This window comes from Plodia interpunctella, chromosome 6 (assembly GCF_027563975.2).
Source record: "Plodia interpunctella isolate USDA-ARS_2022_Savannah chromosome 6, ilPloInte3.2, whole genome shotgun sequence".
Taxonomy (NCBI): domain Eukaryota; kingdom Metazoa; phylum Arthropoda; class Insecta; order Lepidoptera; family Pyralidae; genus Plodia; species Plodia interpunctella.
In genome coordinates this window covers 7,633,044-7,651,144 of record NC_071299.1, presented here as the reverse complement: position 1 = coordinate 7,651,144, position 18,101 = coordinate 7,633,044, and the positions used below count along the sequence as shown (strand labels likewise).

General features: G+C 33.7%; 1 protein-coding gene across 4 annotated transcripts in view; it reads right to left on the bottom strand.

The window, feature by feature from the left end:
- dnc (dunce) overlaps positions 1 to 18,101 on the bottom strand; it is a 334,918-nt gene that overhangs the window by 186,526 nt on the left and 130,291 nt on the right. The window contains exon 1 of one of the 4 annotated variants that reach the window (XM_053746311.2): positions 16,387 to 16,570. The exons of the other annotated variants lie outside the window; for them this stretch is intronic. The gene's annotated coding sequence lies outside the window, so the exon portion shown is untranslated. Of the gene's footprint in view, positions 1 to 16,386; positions 16,571 to 18,101 lie in introns of those variants that run through there. 4 annotated transcript variants of the gene reach the window in all.

Here is an 18,101-nt window from a genome sequence, read left to right as displayed (position 1 = left end):
GAAATACGAATATCAAAGTCACACAAAAATACAGTGATGATCATCGTACAACACGTTTACTATTCGTCAATTTTCTTGAGGAAGTAATCGCTTCTATAACCAAACATCAATATAATTAGCAATAGTATCTTACTTGTGCTTAATACAGATTAATTATTGTACAAAGTCTTGTAATCAATTTGACTGTTGTCTTTGGTAAACTTTTAAATATAGGTAGTAATGTCAGCTTTTTATCATCTTCTTATTTAAGAGCTATTTAGAACTAGTCAATTGTCAGTAGAGTATTTACTATACTGATTTTGCTCTGGAATTTACATTTCAGATCATGGTTAATTATGTTTAAGCTAGTCACCAAATTTATATAGTAGTAAGTTATATATTTTTGCAAAAACACCAATTAAAACAACTCCCATATCGTATAAGCCGTGTACGGTACGTGCCATGTTTGTATAGGAAAGTAGATTGCAGTCCATTCCAGACATATTTGCTTAGCAGTATCGATTCAGACAAACAAATAATCGTCACTGACACCGCGAAGGAATTACAGAATACAGTTTTAGATTTATTTACAAACAGACACACGGCACGTCCGCCGCTACAAGGACGTTACCAATTGAGATGCTATCCAGTTGTAATTGTAATGATAATTTATGCCATATAAAGTAAGTCAGTTTGCGTATGTCCGTAATTTTATAGCGTCTGATTTAAATTGTATTGATCTAAATCTTCCGCTGGGCGTATTTTACATGTGTCGTTTGTTATTTACGGGAATACAAGTTTATTGTGAAAAATTCTACACTTTTCCCATAGCTCTTACAAGTTGGACTACTGGTAGGACCACTGGGAACTTTGTAGTATGACAGAACTGCTAGATGATTAGTTTGTGTTTGTAGTTTATGCTATATAATATTCAGTACCTATCATCCAGTTTTCTTCTCTCCAATATAGTCTGAAATCTTTTCATTTAACAGACAAATAAATAATGTTAATTAATAATGTTAATAAAACCTCCATCGACGAGAACTTGAAAGAAAATAATGCAATAAATAAAGCTCCATGCCTCAAATCGAACCCTATACATCCTGAATAGAATATGTCGTCTGTTTTATTATAGGTCCGTAAATTTGCTTATAAATCGAGTTTGGAAAGAAAAGGGAGACGACATTGATCCTGATTTCATACGGAGCGAGGCGTATTCGGAATAAATTGATGTGTTTTTCTGTGTAGAAACAATAGTTGACATTTAGATGATTCATAAAACTATAATTTATAAGGAACAATTGATGTTTTGTGGGCTGACGATGATTTTATTATCTCAAACTATAACGCAATAAATTATAATTTGACAAACAACACGATATATGGGATATGTTAATTTTCCAAGAAGGATAAGCTTGACAAAAAACAAATTAGAATTGTTATAAGAAAAATCAATTTTTTAACAGATACTTTAGTCAATTTTTTTAGAATAGTAGGCAAAAGAGCATGCTTTAATGGTAAGCCAACATCGGATTCCATGGACACATGACTCTGAAACGCACTTAGTTTTGTAAAACTCCATCGCAACTGAGTATCTATTTGTAGTTGAAACAACTTTACTAAATTTATTTTCGTCACCACTAAAATATATTTAAGTGAGTGATTACAGATTTAAAACATGGCAGTTTTCGCATAACATTAAAATTATGAAACTCCGAAACAAATGAAAGCCATCAATATAAAAGTTTCATAAAGGAAATACGCATTTATTACAGTAGATAGAAAGTCATTTGTTATTGTGTCAGTTATTGCAATTTATTTACTTCATTTACATACAAAGCATTCTGGGAGGTTTAGGTACTGTACCTAAAAACATGTAACATGTTTTTATTGTTGCGTGTTATTACTCTAACTGAGGATGCCAAAGACCGTGCGAAGTGGACACTGGACTCCGGTCTCCGACGCTCAATGTCAGTGGCCGAAAACGTTATGGAAAACGCTAAGATTAGAGAGAGATATAATAGCTAGCCTGGAGATTATTTTTTTCATTATTTCTGTTAGCGTCGCGTATTAACTTTGTATTATTTGTAGTAGTGGAGGCGTATTTATTTTACAAAACCTTTACTTAAGTCCTTCATTTATATTTATTTTTATGTAAATGGCTAATTTAATTTACAGTCGCACTATTTTGTGGTTAGTCACACATTTATATAAATCCTGATAAGAGTTAATTACTGTATTATATTCTCGGTTCACGGGTTCCGCCATGGTCACTGCGTTTTAGTGAACCCGCATACCTGCGGTTTTAATTATGTTTTGAATTACATCTAGCGGAGTCCTAGCTAAACTAAGAATTCAACAACGTAGCGCGACTCGGAGAAAACTACGAACATCGTCATAAGTTCCTTTTCGCACATACAAGAAAGAATACGGCGCATATAAGAAATACAATAGAAGAAACGGGACAGAGCGCAATGTTTTTGTCCCTTGCCGTGTGCCTGGTTTTACAGAGCCAATTAAATTACCGTATGATCGGTGGAAAATTGTACGGACGCGTTTTCTGAAAAGTTATTTGGTTACGCCAGCTCATTGTCAATTTTGTGTGCTAATTTTGTCTTCGTTGTCAGATGTGGCTTGTCATCTCCGCCGTAATCTTTTGCGAATAGCGCCTAGCATTACATCGCGTTTCGCAGAGCAGTTAGGATGCCGATACCGAACAGTTAATTAACACATAGTATCTCTTTTACGTATTTTATCAAAAATATACGATACCCTCATTCCTTCTTTGACAAATTTTAGAGTTCGATTTTTCAGTTACAGTATTTTGTTCCTATCCATCGCGAAAGTTCATAAGGGTGTTAGTGATTCTATTCCATTACATAAAGAACTTGATTAAATAACGCGACGATCCAAAACTAATAAGACCTTTCTTTTTTTATCCCTGAAATCCCTAGGAAAACAACCCAAAAGGCGCAACTATAGTGTACAAGATAAAATATTCATCCTGCTTTGTTTACAGTAGTAGGTCGTTAGACAACATTTTCATTTTGATAGAATTTTGGAAATAACGTCCTCGCTCCCTAAATTCAATATGGACGGACGTGGAGGCACTCTTATGAATAACAAAATACTAGAATTTCGATACACAATAAGTCCTTTTAGGGTAGTACGTCTATCTATTATCCTTATTTTCTTGTACTAATACAAATATTTATAAAAAAATACAAAGCTCTACTGTAGCTAAAATTTTATCGCTTTACATACTTTAACGTATACAATTAGTGTTAACATTACATGTACATAAATAGCTACGTGTACATCCTCCATCCTCCAACACAAAATTAATCTCATTTGATAATATAACTATTAATCATTTAATTTGTAATGATTAATAGTTTATTTATCAAATAAAAAAAGAATAACAATTTAACGATTCTGCTCATCGTACTTGAACATGAACAGTGATTATACATATATAGTAATGTATAATCATTAAACAAATAGCAAAAAGTGTAAAAAATTTTGCTAAATGGATCACCATTTTACATCGTACATCGCACGAGCATGACTTAAACTTAAAGTCATATCCACAAAGCTAAAAGGTAGACCGAGCGGCTTTCCGGTTCCGCCATAGTTCCACCCCTTTCTGAACCGAAAACAAAAATTCCTTCTGTGGGCGAAGTGCGGGTTTGCAATTCACTTCTCACCATCGAATCGATTCGAAGTGAGACGCAGCGAACCAATCACATAGCAGTGTGGTTTTCGTTGCGTCACAATAGCGCTATGTGATTGGTTTGCTGCGTACTAACCCCTCTGTGCACATTTCATTGTTGCAGTGCACAAGTTGATATACTGAGTCCATCGAGATATTTGGTCCGCGGTTATATCCCCTGCTTTATGAGCTTTATGATCCACTATCAAAGATACATACATGAGAAATGATTACAGATTTTTCTTTTGTTTTCTATAATCATTTATGCAGAGGTAGGTAACGTTATATTCGCACGCTATCTAATTACGTCGTTTTATTCTCGCATATCTACGCAAGTATTGAATGGCAGTAGGTACACTCAGATATACCTACCTAAGTTAACAGTGCCGATAAACGCAAAGGTGTGTTTATGATAAAGAATGTAAACAAACTAGCATTCTTGTAGTTTATTTATTATTTTATGCAAAATATAAAATTTATTTACATTGATTAATATATATGAATGATTGACTAATTACAATTTTATTTCCGCGTCGGTTAGTTCGGCGTTACTGTGTCCAAAAAGTTTACTTTGATACATAATAACGAACGCCTGCGGTTGACAGGAGGTTATTAAAAGAAAATTAATGCAATTATGATTTTACAATTATACAAGGTGATTTCTCCTATATCTCGTAAATTGTACCTACAACTATATAAGGAAAATAAATGTTCCGAATCTTTGGTTAGTTTTGTACAATACAGGATAAACTTCGCTCTTAGTCCACTATGAAATATGAGATGCTAAGTTGATTTATCGTACGAGTATAATCAGAACAAATAAATGTATCGCGGTTAGTGTGGAAGCGAAGAACAAAGAAATCCAGGAAAATAAGGTGGGTAACTAAAAACGGAGTGATGAATAAAACATCGATTCAATTTAGTAAACATTCATTTATGTGTCTTGGACACCTTTTTGTAATGTATTCGGACATTAGAAATATTGGAATCCTACCTAGTTCTAAGAAGATTGAGACAAAAACCAAAACGCATGTCAGTTGGATAAATTACTAAAATAGGACTTGTACGAGCGAATACAAATGCATGCATGCAGCGAAATATATCTATCTTAACTAATATTATAAATGCAAAAATAAATTTGTTTGTCACCTCTTCACATTTTATCTGCTTACCCAATCTTCGTGAAATTTTGCATATATGTAGTATGAACTTTGGAGTAGGACATGGGGTACCTTTCATGTCGAAAAAATAAAAGATAAGGAAATTCACGCGGGCGAAGCCGTAGGCATAAGCTAGTCTTCCATACACATTATTTTGCTATAAATATTAATTTCTATTTCTTATCATACTGTTGTGTAACTGTTAACTAATCTAGGTACGTAAGTGTCCCTATATTTTGCCATGGGTGTTAAAAGTGATCAAAAATCATAGACGGTCGCAAACGCGCGGCTCTAAAAATCCCTTTGTAAATACCCTGTACTTTTCTTTTCGAATCAATATAATGTAATAAATACTGAAGTTTCTTAGTCGAGTGGTTTGGTTAATGCCAGATGGCCGATTACTGAAATCCTTGAGCGAAGGGGCGCTACAGATTATGGCCGCATACTACGTGACTACTCTTTTATTGCAAACACGTAGGTTACTAAAGAAAAAAATATGGTGAGTATAGAAATATCGTTCTTGTTGGTGGAGCAGTCTCTATTTACGTTTATCCTCTGCCGTCTCATCATGACAACAACGGCATCGATGATTGAAATCGATATATAAATAATGATATACATCAGTGTTCATTCTGCTCATTGCAATTTGTAAGAATTTCATTCTGGTCACGAGGGTTGAATAGATTTTTGAAATAAGAACTGGAAACTGCAAATTTGCACGATGCAGACGATTCTTTACGATAACTTATTATTTTCATCTGTTTTCTTAAATGTGTGCTAAAATAAATCAAGCAATTATATTGTATTATTCAATTAAACTACATCTATGCTATTTTTATTTTGTGGTGAGGTTTAGGTTTGGATAACTTCTATAGCAAATTAAGTTGGAGAAAAACCACCGTAACGATACTTCAACGCCATTATGATACCCCAATAAGATAATAATGCTCCATTATGAACCGAATTCAGACCTGAAATCCTGAGATGGATTTCGATCGCATATAGTTAAGGCGGAGAAAGTAGGTCGAATTCCTTGACTGTTTTTAAATCATAATGTAAAAATTTTGGTTAGACAAAACTTGAACGCTTTCGGAGCCTACTCTGTAAATACAAGGGTGCTGAATCTTTATCCTAGGATTATAAACATGAATACCTCAATTAATTAAGCTTAGCTTATGTAAATTGTAATAATTATTTATTTTCCCGAGATAATGTAAATTACGTAGGGAACAGTTGGCTATGCCACCCATCTGGCCCTGACCTAGGGGTCCGACGGTCAACGTCTGAGAAAGAAACCAGGAGAGGACCACACATGAGGGAGCCATTTTAAAATATATAAAAATTACATACATAATTGAGAGACATATACATACATATAGAGATCTAGCGGCCCGTCCTGACTTCGCTCAGGTAAAACCATTATTAATTATATACCAAAACCTTCCTCGGGAATCACACTATTGTTGAAAACCTTAAGGATATAATTATAAAAGATGATTAAATATGAATAAACAATGAAGAACGTGTACTCAGATAAAGCACAAAATAAATTCTCCTTAATCTCAAGTGTAAAGCATTTTGAGATGAAGGTCGCCACTTTGCTTTCATGGAGCGAAGTGGAGTGAAGATTATCGCGCCCATATATCTTGCAGCTCAGGAATTACTCATCCAAGATACTCGCCTGTGGCGGTCGAGTAATCGAACGAGTGTCAATCAAGCGCCATTCAGCTACGTCGACAAGATTGCAGGAAAATTTGCTTTTTTCGTCTTCGATAATCTGGTGACGCAGGAAGTTTTAGGCTGGTCACAAAATTACGTTTTTCTGTTTCGGAAAAAGAAATCATAAGACTAAGACTGATTTCGGATAGTTTTGTTTGTTATAGTCTGCAGTTACCATCAAAATTTGATCCCACAAATGAACAAATTTGACAAGAATGCATTGTGATTGTATAACATACAATATACTTGAGTGGAGACCATACCATAAATCGAAGCAAAGCATCTGGACTAATGATTATCGCAGCAGTAGCTGTTTTCTAAATAAAAGGTCTGACAATAAAGAATTCTAACAATTTTGGACCGAACGAACACCTTGTTAGATCAAGATTTTCATTTTACAAGTTGTTCGGTTGGTAGAAACAGAGATTCGGATTTTTATATCCTTACAAAAAAAATAAAATTCGTATTCAGTAACAGAATGTTTAAGGGCATTACAGAGTAATAACTCGTTTTATATCAAAGCTACAAAAGAACCACGTATTTCCTCTTCTTTTCCATGTTACATATTAGCTACAATAAAAGGAATGCTGCTAAAATCACATCCTAAAACAAACAAAGAAAATATATAAATTTTACTATATCTTTGTGACACAAAATTGGCACATTTCATATGGTGCAAAAAGGATATGACATCATTGATAAGATACAAGAAACGTATTAATATGAACAAGTTGTACATGTGTCGCACTTTGAGAAGGGTCATATGAAATGGACGTTTCCCTTCAAATGCAAAATACAAATGTTTGATTCAGATTTATGGATGTCGAAGAAGCCCTTACGCTCCGCAAAATTCCGGGACCTGCATCCTTGGCTGTACTAATCCAAGCGAATAAATCCAACTTAATGTGTCCCATAAATATCGTAGACACGCTCAATAAATCGGCAAAAAAGCAACATCTTAGTGAAACTTTAGCGCACGTCGTGTCGGTTTGCATTACCTTAGATAGAAAAATGTTTGAAAAATCGTTTTCTTACGGTAATTGATGCGTAGTTTCGGTGGGTCCAAGGTTGAACCATGACAGTTGAGCATGGGTTTCATCTAAAGAAGATCGGTGATTGCCAGTGAATTAATGCTTTCAGATAAAACTGGAGCATTCAGTTAGAAATGCCATTTGCCACCATCAAAAGGAGCAGACAGTGTGCGTGCGTGCTGCGTATTTTCAGATACATTATGACCAATACAAAAGCGCCTTCGTTTTCTTACCGTTTTTCATTAAGACGGTATGTCGTTATTTTTGCGTCTTCATTTCTTTGTTCTGGACTAAGTCCATATTAAAATTTCATGTAATCTATCATAAATTTGCTCTTTTCGTTGATAAATATTTTACGGAGCTATAAATATTTAAATTAATTATTGTCTGATGAGACGATTTGCAAAAATTAACATATTATTTTTATTAATTTATATTCGTTATGGAAATAACATTCGTTATCATAGTGGCTTACTGCTGCTAACTTAGAATCAAATGATCAACTTAGAATTAATTTATGTCTATTAAATTAGAAATATTTATTTACAATAACATATTCGATACAATAAATCAATAAGTACGAATATACACATACGAATGCTCAATGTATAACAGCAATAATTGGCTAATACTAGGTATTTTAGGTATACAGGTATATTATCACGTCCCTTACGGGTTTGACAGAGCCATGAGTTGCGAAATTCGAATGCCACGTTTAGCTGAATGGTGGTTTTATTGGTGGAATGGAGATTAAACAGGTATATATAACTCGCCTATCGCCTATGAAAAGAATCTCCAGTTTATAGCCCTTCCCTGACTTGACTTTTACAATTTGGACGGGAGGAGATGCATCTGGCACATTCTATGTTATTCTTTTGACTTCAGACCACCATGGAGGCAGTTATTTGAAATATAACATCGGTAAATATCGTAATCAATAAGTATTTCGAGAATTGGAAATCTCATAAATTCAAAGTAAAACTGGGACACCAAACCTTACCAAATATAGCACACAGAAGTAAAAAAGACAAAAATTTAAATAAGGTAAAATGATATACAGCATAGCATTGGCATGTAAAATGCATCCAGTAATGATAATGATGATACTTTCAAAATTGTGTCACATTATATGTAATGCGTGAAGCTGTGGTGGTCTAATAGTTTACCAGTTGGTGACCGAAAGGTCCCAGGTTCAAATCCCACCAATCTGATTTTTATATTAATCTGATTCATGTAAAGTCGTTATCATCCATCATCGAAACATCGTGATGAAACCTGTAAAGTTGATAATGTAACATTTAATGGGTGAAGTCATATTCATTTATTTCTGTATGTTACAGCTACAACCTGACGTGCGGTTAAACCTAGACATGTAGATTTGAGAGTAGTCTATTACGTGTACATCGTGTGTAAAACGAAGACTGACAAAACCTATCTTGGTTTGGTTATATCAAGAAAGCAATGGCAAATTAATCCATTAATATTGCCAAGAAAGTCGACCCATTCGACGTAATGCCCACGACCCTCAGCTATAAGAATATGACTATAAGAGGGAAAAGTTTCTGTTATGTACTATTATTTGGGGCTGTAGGTGCTGCCATAAAGAGCAAGACATTCTCTTCATGTATAAAAGTTTAATAAAGTTTAAAATCGCTTCTGGATCGAGAACGGAGCGCTAGCGAACATTTGATACGGGAATTCTGCACATTGTTGTCTGAAGAAAATGTACTCAAGTCTATACAATGTCAGTCAGTATTGTTTTTCACGAAACTGAATTTTCAATGAAACAAAATTAATAAAATAATGACAATGAATACATTAAATTATGAGCACGATGCATGCTAATTAATAAATTATGTGAAGACATATCTATTATTAAGGAACAAGCCAGTAGTATGAAATTAGCAACAGACCACCTGGCGGAAGAACAAAAGTGTATAAAGATAGAAATTTCAGATTTAAAAAATTCTAATATCAGAAATGAAGAAAAAATTGCCACCATTGAATCAAGTCTGAAAGAAATGCCAGCACCAACGTCACATAACTCAATTCAAACACAGGAAAATATAGTGGCTGAGCTGAACGAACGCCAGATAAGATGCAAAAACATTTTAATATCTGGTGTACCTGAACCTACAACGAATAACATCAAAGACAGGCAAGAACAAGACCGAAAGGCAGTTTGTAACATTATCAAATCTATTTGTCCTGACAGCGCAGAACCCATGAAATTGTTCAGACTCGGAAAATACTATACCGACAAAAAACGCCTAATCAAAGTTATCTTTACGTCGCAAGAGCAGGCTTTACAAATACTTCGGCAGAAAGAAAACCTTAAAGATGAGGGCATAAAAATCTTCTCCGATCAAACACCTCAACAACAATCATACATGAAAATTGTTAAAGAAGAACTCGATCGTCGTATCAAAAATGGTGAACCCAATCTTATCATCAAATATATCAAAGGCATACCCAAGATCGTCGTACCTGCAAATTCAAAAAACTACCAGCAATAACTGCCACGAGCAGTTTACCAAGCAAAAACGAGATAAACAACGTCTCTCATCAGTACTGCATCAAGTATGGCGACATTACTATGAATAGAAAATCTCTGAAATTTCTGTACGCAAATGCTCGAAGTATAATGAAGGCCGGTAAATTGGACGAGCTAAAGTGTATTCTACAATCACTGCACGAAACTATCCAAATTATAGTGATCTCTGAGACCTGGATAAAATCCGAAGAGGATGTGAAAACCGCGCAAATACCCGAATATACTCACTATTATAATCATAGATACGACTCAAAGGGTGGTGGAGTTTCCATATTCACTCATAACACGCTGAAACACAGCCTCGTTGAAGAAAAAACTGTTGATGATAACCATTACCTCTGGATACACAAAGACAAATTTTCATTAGACATAGGTGCAATTTATAAACCTGGTCGCACAAATAGCATAAGTTTTCTAGAAGAATACACGTCGCAGTTAGAGAAGCAAAAACGAGCTGTTGTCTTCGGTGATTTTAACTATGACTTATTAAGTCACGAAAAATCTGCTGACTACAAATATGCTATGGAAGAAAGTGGTTTCAACATTCTCAACAAAATTGATCCATTATACATTACTCGTGAAACGGACTCGACAAAATCAATATTAGATCACGTATGTACAAACGTAAATAACAACAAGTTTCACTTTGCAATTATAGAATCAAACTTGTCAGACCACAAACATATATATTTGGAAATTGATAAACATATACCAGCGGCTATTAAATCAACCCAATATGAAGCAATTAATTATGATAAACTACTGGAAACAGTCAAAGGCGTGGATTTTAACAATACAGATGCGGAATATACCAAATTAGAAGAGATCTTAACTTCGTGCGTATCAAAATGTAAATTTACCAAAACTAAAAAGCTTAATCCTCCGAGACAAGATTGGATTAACCAAAACATTATGGACATGATCAATAAAAGAAATGAACTAGGACTTATGAATAGAAAATATCCAAAAGACAAATCAATACAAGAAGCGTTGATCAAAGAAAGAAAAGAAGTCACAAGTCAAATTCAGAAAACAAAAGCAACCTACTATCACAATGCCCTCAAAAACTGTGTAAATAAACCAGCGAAAATGTGGACACTTATTAACAGCCTATATCTAAATAAAGTAAAAGATTCCAACACGACCTCACCAAATAAACTTGTATCTGACAATGGAATCATTACAGATGAAAAAGAGATGTGCGAGTTCTTCAACGACTATTTTTCTACAATAGGTGAAACTTTGGCTAATGAAATACCACAAAAATACCACAAAGACAACATCTTTAACGCTGCTAGCCGCCCTCCGAACCCAGACTTGCACGATCTCTCGAATTTTACACCTGCATCAACTGAAGAAGTCGGAAAAATTATAGATAATTTAAAAAGTAACACTGCCTCGGGCATAGATGGCTTAACTGTAAGAACAATTAAATGTCTAAAAAATCTCATATTGGAAAATTTGACCAACAGTATAAATAAATGTTTGGAACTGGGCTTATTTCCCGATAGTCTAAAGATAGCAAAAGTTACCCCAATATTCAAAACAGGAAAGAAAACAGACCCTAGTAATTACCGCCCTATCTCAGTCCTGCCAACTATGTCAAAAATCTTTGAAAAAGTCTTATATAACCGTCTTGAATCTTACCTTGCAACAAAAAACATTATATCTAGTAAACAGTACGGTTTTAGACCAAAATCTAATACGCTTTCTGCAACGGTTGATATAATTACAAAAATAAAAACAAATATAGATCAGAAACAAATAGCCATGGGAGTATTCATAGACCTGAAAAAGGCTTTTGATACCGTAAGTCATAAAATACTTTTAAAAAAGTTAAATTCCATAGGTATTACTGGAACTGCGCTCAGTATGTTCAAATCTTACCTATCTAATCGGCGTCAAGTAGTCAGAATTGGAAACCAACATAGCCAAGCTAAATCTATCACATACGGTGTTCCGCAGGGATCAATCTTAGGTCCACTGCTATTCCTCATATATATAAATAATATTCATGAAATAGGCTTGAAGGGTGACGTCACGCTTTACGCTGATGATACAAGTCTTTTTTATTTTGGAAACTCAGTTGACTCTGTGATCTCGGACGCTCAAAGTGATCTTGACTTATTAAATCAATGGTTCCAGTTCAACCTATTGACAATAAATGTTCTGAAAACCAACTACATCATATTTAAAGCTAAAAATAAAAAAATTGACAATCATCAACCTCTAAAAATAAATGGAAAACCTATCAGTAAGACAAACCAACAAATTTATCTCGGCCTTCTGCTTGATAACCAACTCACCTGGAAACCACATCTAGAAAAGATAAAGTCCAAACTATCATCCCTTACAGGAGCTTTGCGTGTAATTGTAAAATGCCTACCTAAAAATACGCGATACTGTATCTACAACGCCCTGGTGAAGCCTCACATTGATTACCTTATTCAAATCTGGGGTACAGCAGCCAAATCCCATTTAGATGTTATCCAAAGAGCTCAAAACAAATTAGTCAAAGTGCTTTTTCACTATCCATTTCTAACTTCTACAAAAAAGATATACAAAGAAACCAATTTACTAAATATTACTCAATCGTACATATATTTTACATGCCTTTTAATCCGAAAAATACTAACTAATGATATTCACAGCGAAATAAAATTTACAAAAAAAAGGCAGATACATAAAATGACATTAAGATGTGCAAATGACATTGTTTTAAGAGCGCCTAGAACAAATTATGGCAAGAAAACTATTTTGTTCGAAGGAGGGCAACTATATAATAAACTTCCTAAAAATATCAAAGAAGCCAAATCAATGTATTCATTTAAAAAACTATTAAAACAATACATCAGTAACAACTTTTAACCCACTAATTACTAATTACCTAAATGCTAAATAATGTGTATATATATGTATGTATATATGTGTATATATCTATGTATATATATCAAGTTTTGTGCGTATTGTTTGATTAAAAAAAAAAAAAAAACCCTACTTAATAATATACTCGCCTAAAAGTAAAATTAAAATAAAACATATCATTTTCATTTATAATATTAAACACATGTATAATTTTTTTGGTTAGGTTTTATATATCTAAATGTTCATAAAACATAAACCTCACGCAGTTCCAAACACGATGCGACGATGTCTCATCTAGTACGGAGTCGCAGTCGTACATCTTTGTACGCATCTTGTTTACCGGCCATCTACTTACCTATCTACGCCCGGCGGTGCAGTGGATTGACATTTTTATAAATTTGTGAGGGTACCGTGCGACAACTACTTGTGTTCTCGATGTCTATGTACGCGTATCACTACTTATGTTAAATTATGTATGTTCTCATGTAAGTGAATTTTTTTTTTTGTAATTCTTTTTGAGAATAAATGTCTTAAACCTTAATTTCTGTTGTCAAAATTCTTTAAGAATAAACAAGCCTCTCATCTCCGCATTTTACCGGTTGTAATGTAACGTAACGGCTATGATTTTACAACCGGCCGCCTGCCTGACATCAGTGCTCTTGTTGCCTTTCAGTAGGCTAGGCTGTGAGTCCCCCTTAGTCGCCTCGTACGACATCCACGGGGGGATATGAAATGGTCCTATTCTATGATATAGCATACTATGAGTAGAATTGTAATGAAGGTAACTTTCGATAAAACTTTAATCGAAGGTTACCTTCTCTTTTTTCATTATTTTTTATTATATCTCTTCATTATGTCAGTTTATTTAGCCGAATAAATTGACAAAAATAATAACAGAGTCCAGTACATGCAAAAACTGTCATTAAGGGTAATTTAGTAAAGACTAATGAACGTAGTTCTCATTAGTTTATCGCGAGTTAGTTTTCATCTCCTTTGTTCTTTGTAAAAAAGTTGCAAAATAAATTGAGAATTCGAATTGTGACGATCACATTTTTCGGATGTCAATTGTAAATAAAATATTAGGTACATTCAATTTTGTAAGCCGTCTACTTATTTGATATTGTTAAATTATTATTTTCCCGATTCAACATTCCCGTAATCTATCTTATTATACTTTATGGAGATAATTTTGTATTGTGTCTGTTGATACATGGCATACAACAACACTGGTATCTATAAATTATTCAAAATGCAAGTCAATGGCGTTTGCGTTATATTCTCAAGGATAGACTCCTGTAGGAAAAAAATGTCGAGTGATGTTTTATCGCGATCTAGGCGTCCATTTATTATCATTCTGTTGCCATATACCTATGTAACAAACATAATATTTTTATTCAGCGTCCTGGTAGGTGCCGCCCGGGGAAGATAGCGAGACAACTTAGATGCTAACAATTTAGACATTGGCTAATGTATTAATCATTATAATTACATCCCATTTAATAATAAATCGTGAAAAAATAACATATAAGCATCACACTGTTTTCGTGCATTTTTTCATTTGTTTCCTTAAGAACCGATTCCGGAAAACCGTGTTTTTCATACTTACTCCGAATACTGGTTTAACGTCTTAAAAATTGATGGCTTGTTTATCATAAAATTACTAGTAAGTACCTACGCTATTTAATAAACCAGGTAAGTAGGTGAACACAGAACAAAAACTGATGATTGAGTATTAACAGAATGTGTTTTATGAACTACCTATATTTTGTTGAACAACAATATTTTTGGTAATTTTGCTACGGAACGTGTCGATATAAAAAGCTATTTAAATTGCGCATAATTTTAATTTGAACAGACGTAATATTATAATTTAATGTCCCAGTAGAGGGACTTAAACAGCAAATTAAAAAAAAAATATTTAATAATTTGACAGAATTATAAAAACAGTGTTAGACACAATTTGTAAGCAGTCACTCTTCTTATTTTATCTTCTATTTATTCTTTTTATCTTTGCTTAAGAACTTTTAACAATTCGATATATATTTCGTTCAAATGGCTTTCGAAATGATTGTAACTTTTAATTGTTACTGATTTATCTACTTGCTATTAGGGACCCTCGATATGCTTGCCCGACTCTCACTTATAGACACTTTTTAAGTAAAATACGTAACGTGATATCATTAAAATGTATCTATTTGCGGTTTTACGTAGCTGCCAGTAGACACCATTTGTTATTTATTTTTTAATTTGTTTTTATAATGTTTCAATATGAAAAATTGAAAAATGAAACTACAAAAATAATAAATGTCTGCACAACATTAAACTATACTTACACGAAAAAAAAAACTATATTTTACAGCGTAAAAACAGGTAGCAAGTTTTTATATTTCTAGTCATTTTTCAATATCAAATTTTGTATGCCTTTTTTATGACTGACTGAGTATCATATCCCATAATGCTGACTGAGTATTCATATTGAAAGTAAATATGTAGTAACCACATACGATGTATTGTAAATTCTATAGTTAAAAATGCTTAATAAGGTCCATTGCGGGTTAATGTTTCTTGTCGATTCAAGTTCTTTCCGGAATTAATAGACAGATGAGAATAATAATAATTTATCTGTGTATCTGATACTAAATAACTTAACTATTGTTTTATCCGCGTGGGAATCACTGTAAATCTTATATGAGCAATAGCTTAGTGCGGTAAAATAAGAAATATAAGATACAAATGTCCAATTTCAGGTTGCTCAGACTGTAGTTCGTGGTGATAAATCAGTCAGTATAAGAAATGGTGTTGGATAAATTTAAACATAAGTAGTGCATGGCACTTCGGCAGGTCATCAAATGTAACATTTTATTTTGTACGAACAAATTTTATAATATTATCAAATAATTTGAACTCATTTGATATAAATAAAGCGTATGCATCTCTATGCATATACTATATTTATATGTAGGCATCTCACGGGATAGGCACTCCGCTCCCTTACATTAAATCTGTCAAAATATACAACATAGAATGGTAGAACACATGTTAAGTTAGTAGCGAATCTTACCGTCAAGGTCATTATCACTTCATATCCGTAAACATAAACCGGATTGGAGTTCACACATTCTAATTGATTTATGAATATTTTGTCAACACATGAACGCTAATGCAATGATGCGTTTACAGGTTGCATTCACTACTATTTCCTGTTTTACTTGCAAAAGTAACTTGTGGAAAAACGTCATCGACGACGCAACATCAACACGCTAATTCTTAATTACCGGTTAATAACACTCGCACTGAGATTAAACAATCAAGGTTATGAATTTTAACAACACATTCCATTTATGTAATAAAAATCACGATGCTTACTTATAACTTCACTGACGTATAGGAAGTTTTAGGATGGTCGCGTGAACTGACTCTTTTATTTGGCGGTATTAATTGTAAGTCGGGTATAATGAAGCATGTAGGTAAGTGGCTGTCATCGAAGGCATGTGCCGCTGAGAGCGGAGGGTGCGCCGCGTCAGGCAGCGCACTCGCTCGCGGTTGGATGCGGACTGTGAGTGCGTGCGATTCTTGGTTGCGGTCCGCTGCCTCCGCGAACACCGCTCGTACTCTGACGACCAAAACATAAGGGCGTCGTGCAAGACATATTGCTCTGTAGCAAATAACTAGCTTCCAGTTCTTATGAGATTTTTTTTTCTCTGACAAATTACAATAGTGTAAATCTGACGTGAAACTAAAATACCTAATTTCTGTGTAAATTACTTCGACGCGAAAAGCCCAGCCTACTTTCTTATCTCCTATCGCCGTATCATAACAATTGAATCACAAAAACACACCTCGATTTTATTTGAAACATGACATTTTGATTACAAAGGATAAAATATGTGTGCTGACCAAAATTCATATCGTCGCCTGACCTTCGATATGATCCTCCCATAATGCAAATATTTTATGTCGCATAAGGTTTCATGACTCATCCAGAAGCCCTTCTTGAGTTGTACCTTCCTAACTTTATTTTATTTAAAATATCAAATTTCATTAAAAGAAAAGCAACGGCTTTTCTGAAAGTTCTTCTATGAATGCTACCTTTATAATAAAACGCAAATACGACGAAAATATGATAACAAATACAAAACGAATAAATATGTAAGTTATAGTAGCATTTTTGCATGTAATCTAAGTATTTTTAGTGCCGAAATATTACGTAGCATACAGCATTAACTACGTAAAACACGTTAAAATACTCCCACGCAATAGTTTCAGGCATCCCTGGAGTTATAAAAATAACATAATATTTTTGCAATCACACATTTGAGATAAAAATATAATTTGTCTTAGTGTAAATAATATATTTGCGTTAACATTTCATTTTCTGTGATAGAAACATTACACTAATCTGAGTTGTCTGAGTATCTGAGCAGACATTTTTTTTATTGGCTTTTCATGCATCACGACAGTAATGGTAAATAATAATATTACAATTGTTAGTTTTTTTATTATTTATAATGAGTGTGTAAGTTAATACAATTGACTTATTAATAATTATAAAATCAAGATTTTTTTACTTGATCAGAAATAAATGTGGTTCAAGGACTACCCAATTTAAGCAGCTATCAATCCATGTAGGTTCTAGAAAAATAGTTTCGGGAACGTCTTGTTTCATTTCTCAATCACTTCATAATTAGAACCGAAATCCGTCCGTGCAAAATTTCCCAACATTACAATATAATTTGTGACACAATTTGGACTGATACTCGCGGATAGTTCATTTTATTTGACTGAGACTTCCTGTTGTCGCAGGAAGTCTCGTAATTTCAGGTTTGACCTGAATCTTTTGTGTAACGTAAATATTTTTCTTCCGCGCCGATTGATATACCAGCGAGTAGCGTAATATTCGGACATCACTATGAGTAATTTATACGGACAAAATCTCTTTTATTATGTATCTAGTTAGACAGTAGTTACTGATGTATATGTGGATTTTCCTAACGTAAAATTGTGATAGTTTTTTGAATAGTTTAGCTGCGACATAATTATTTTTGACGTTAACAGAATTAACACAATGATGTTTGAAAAAC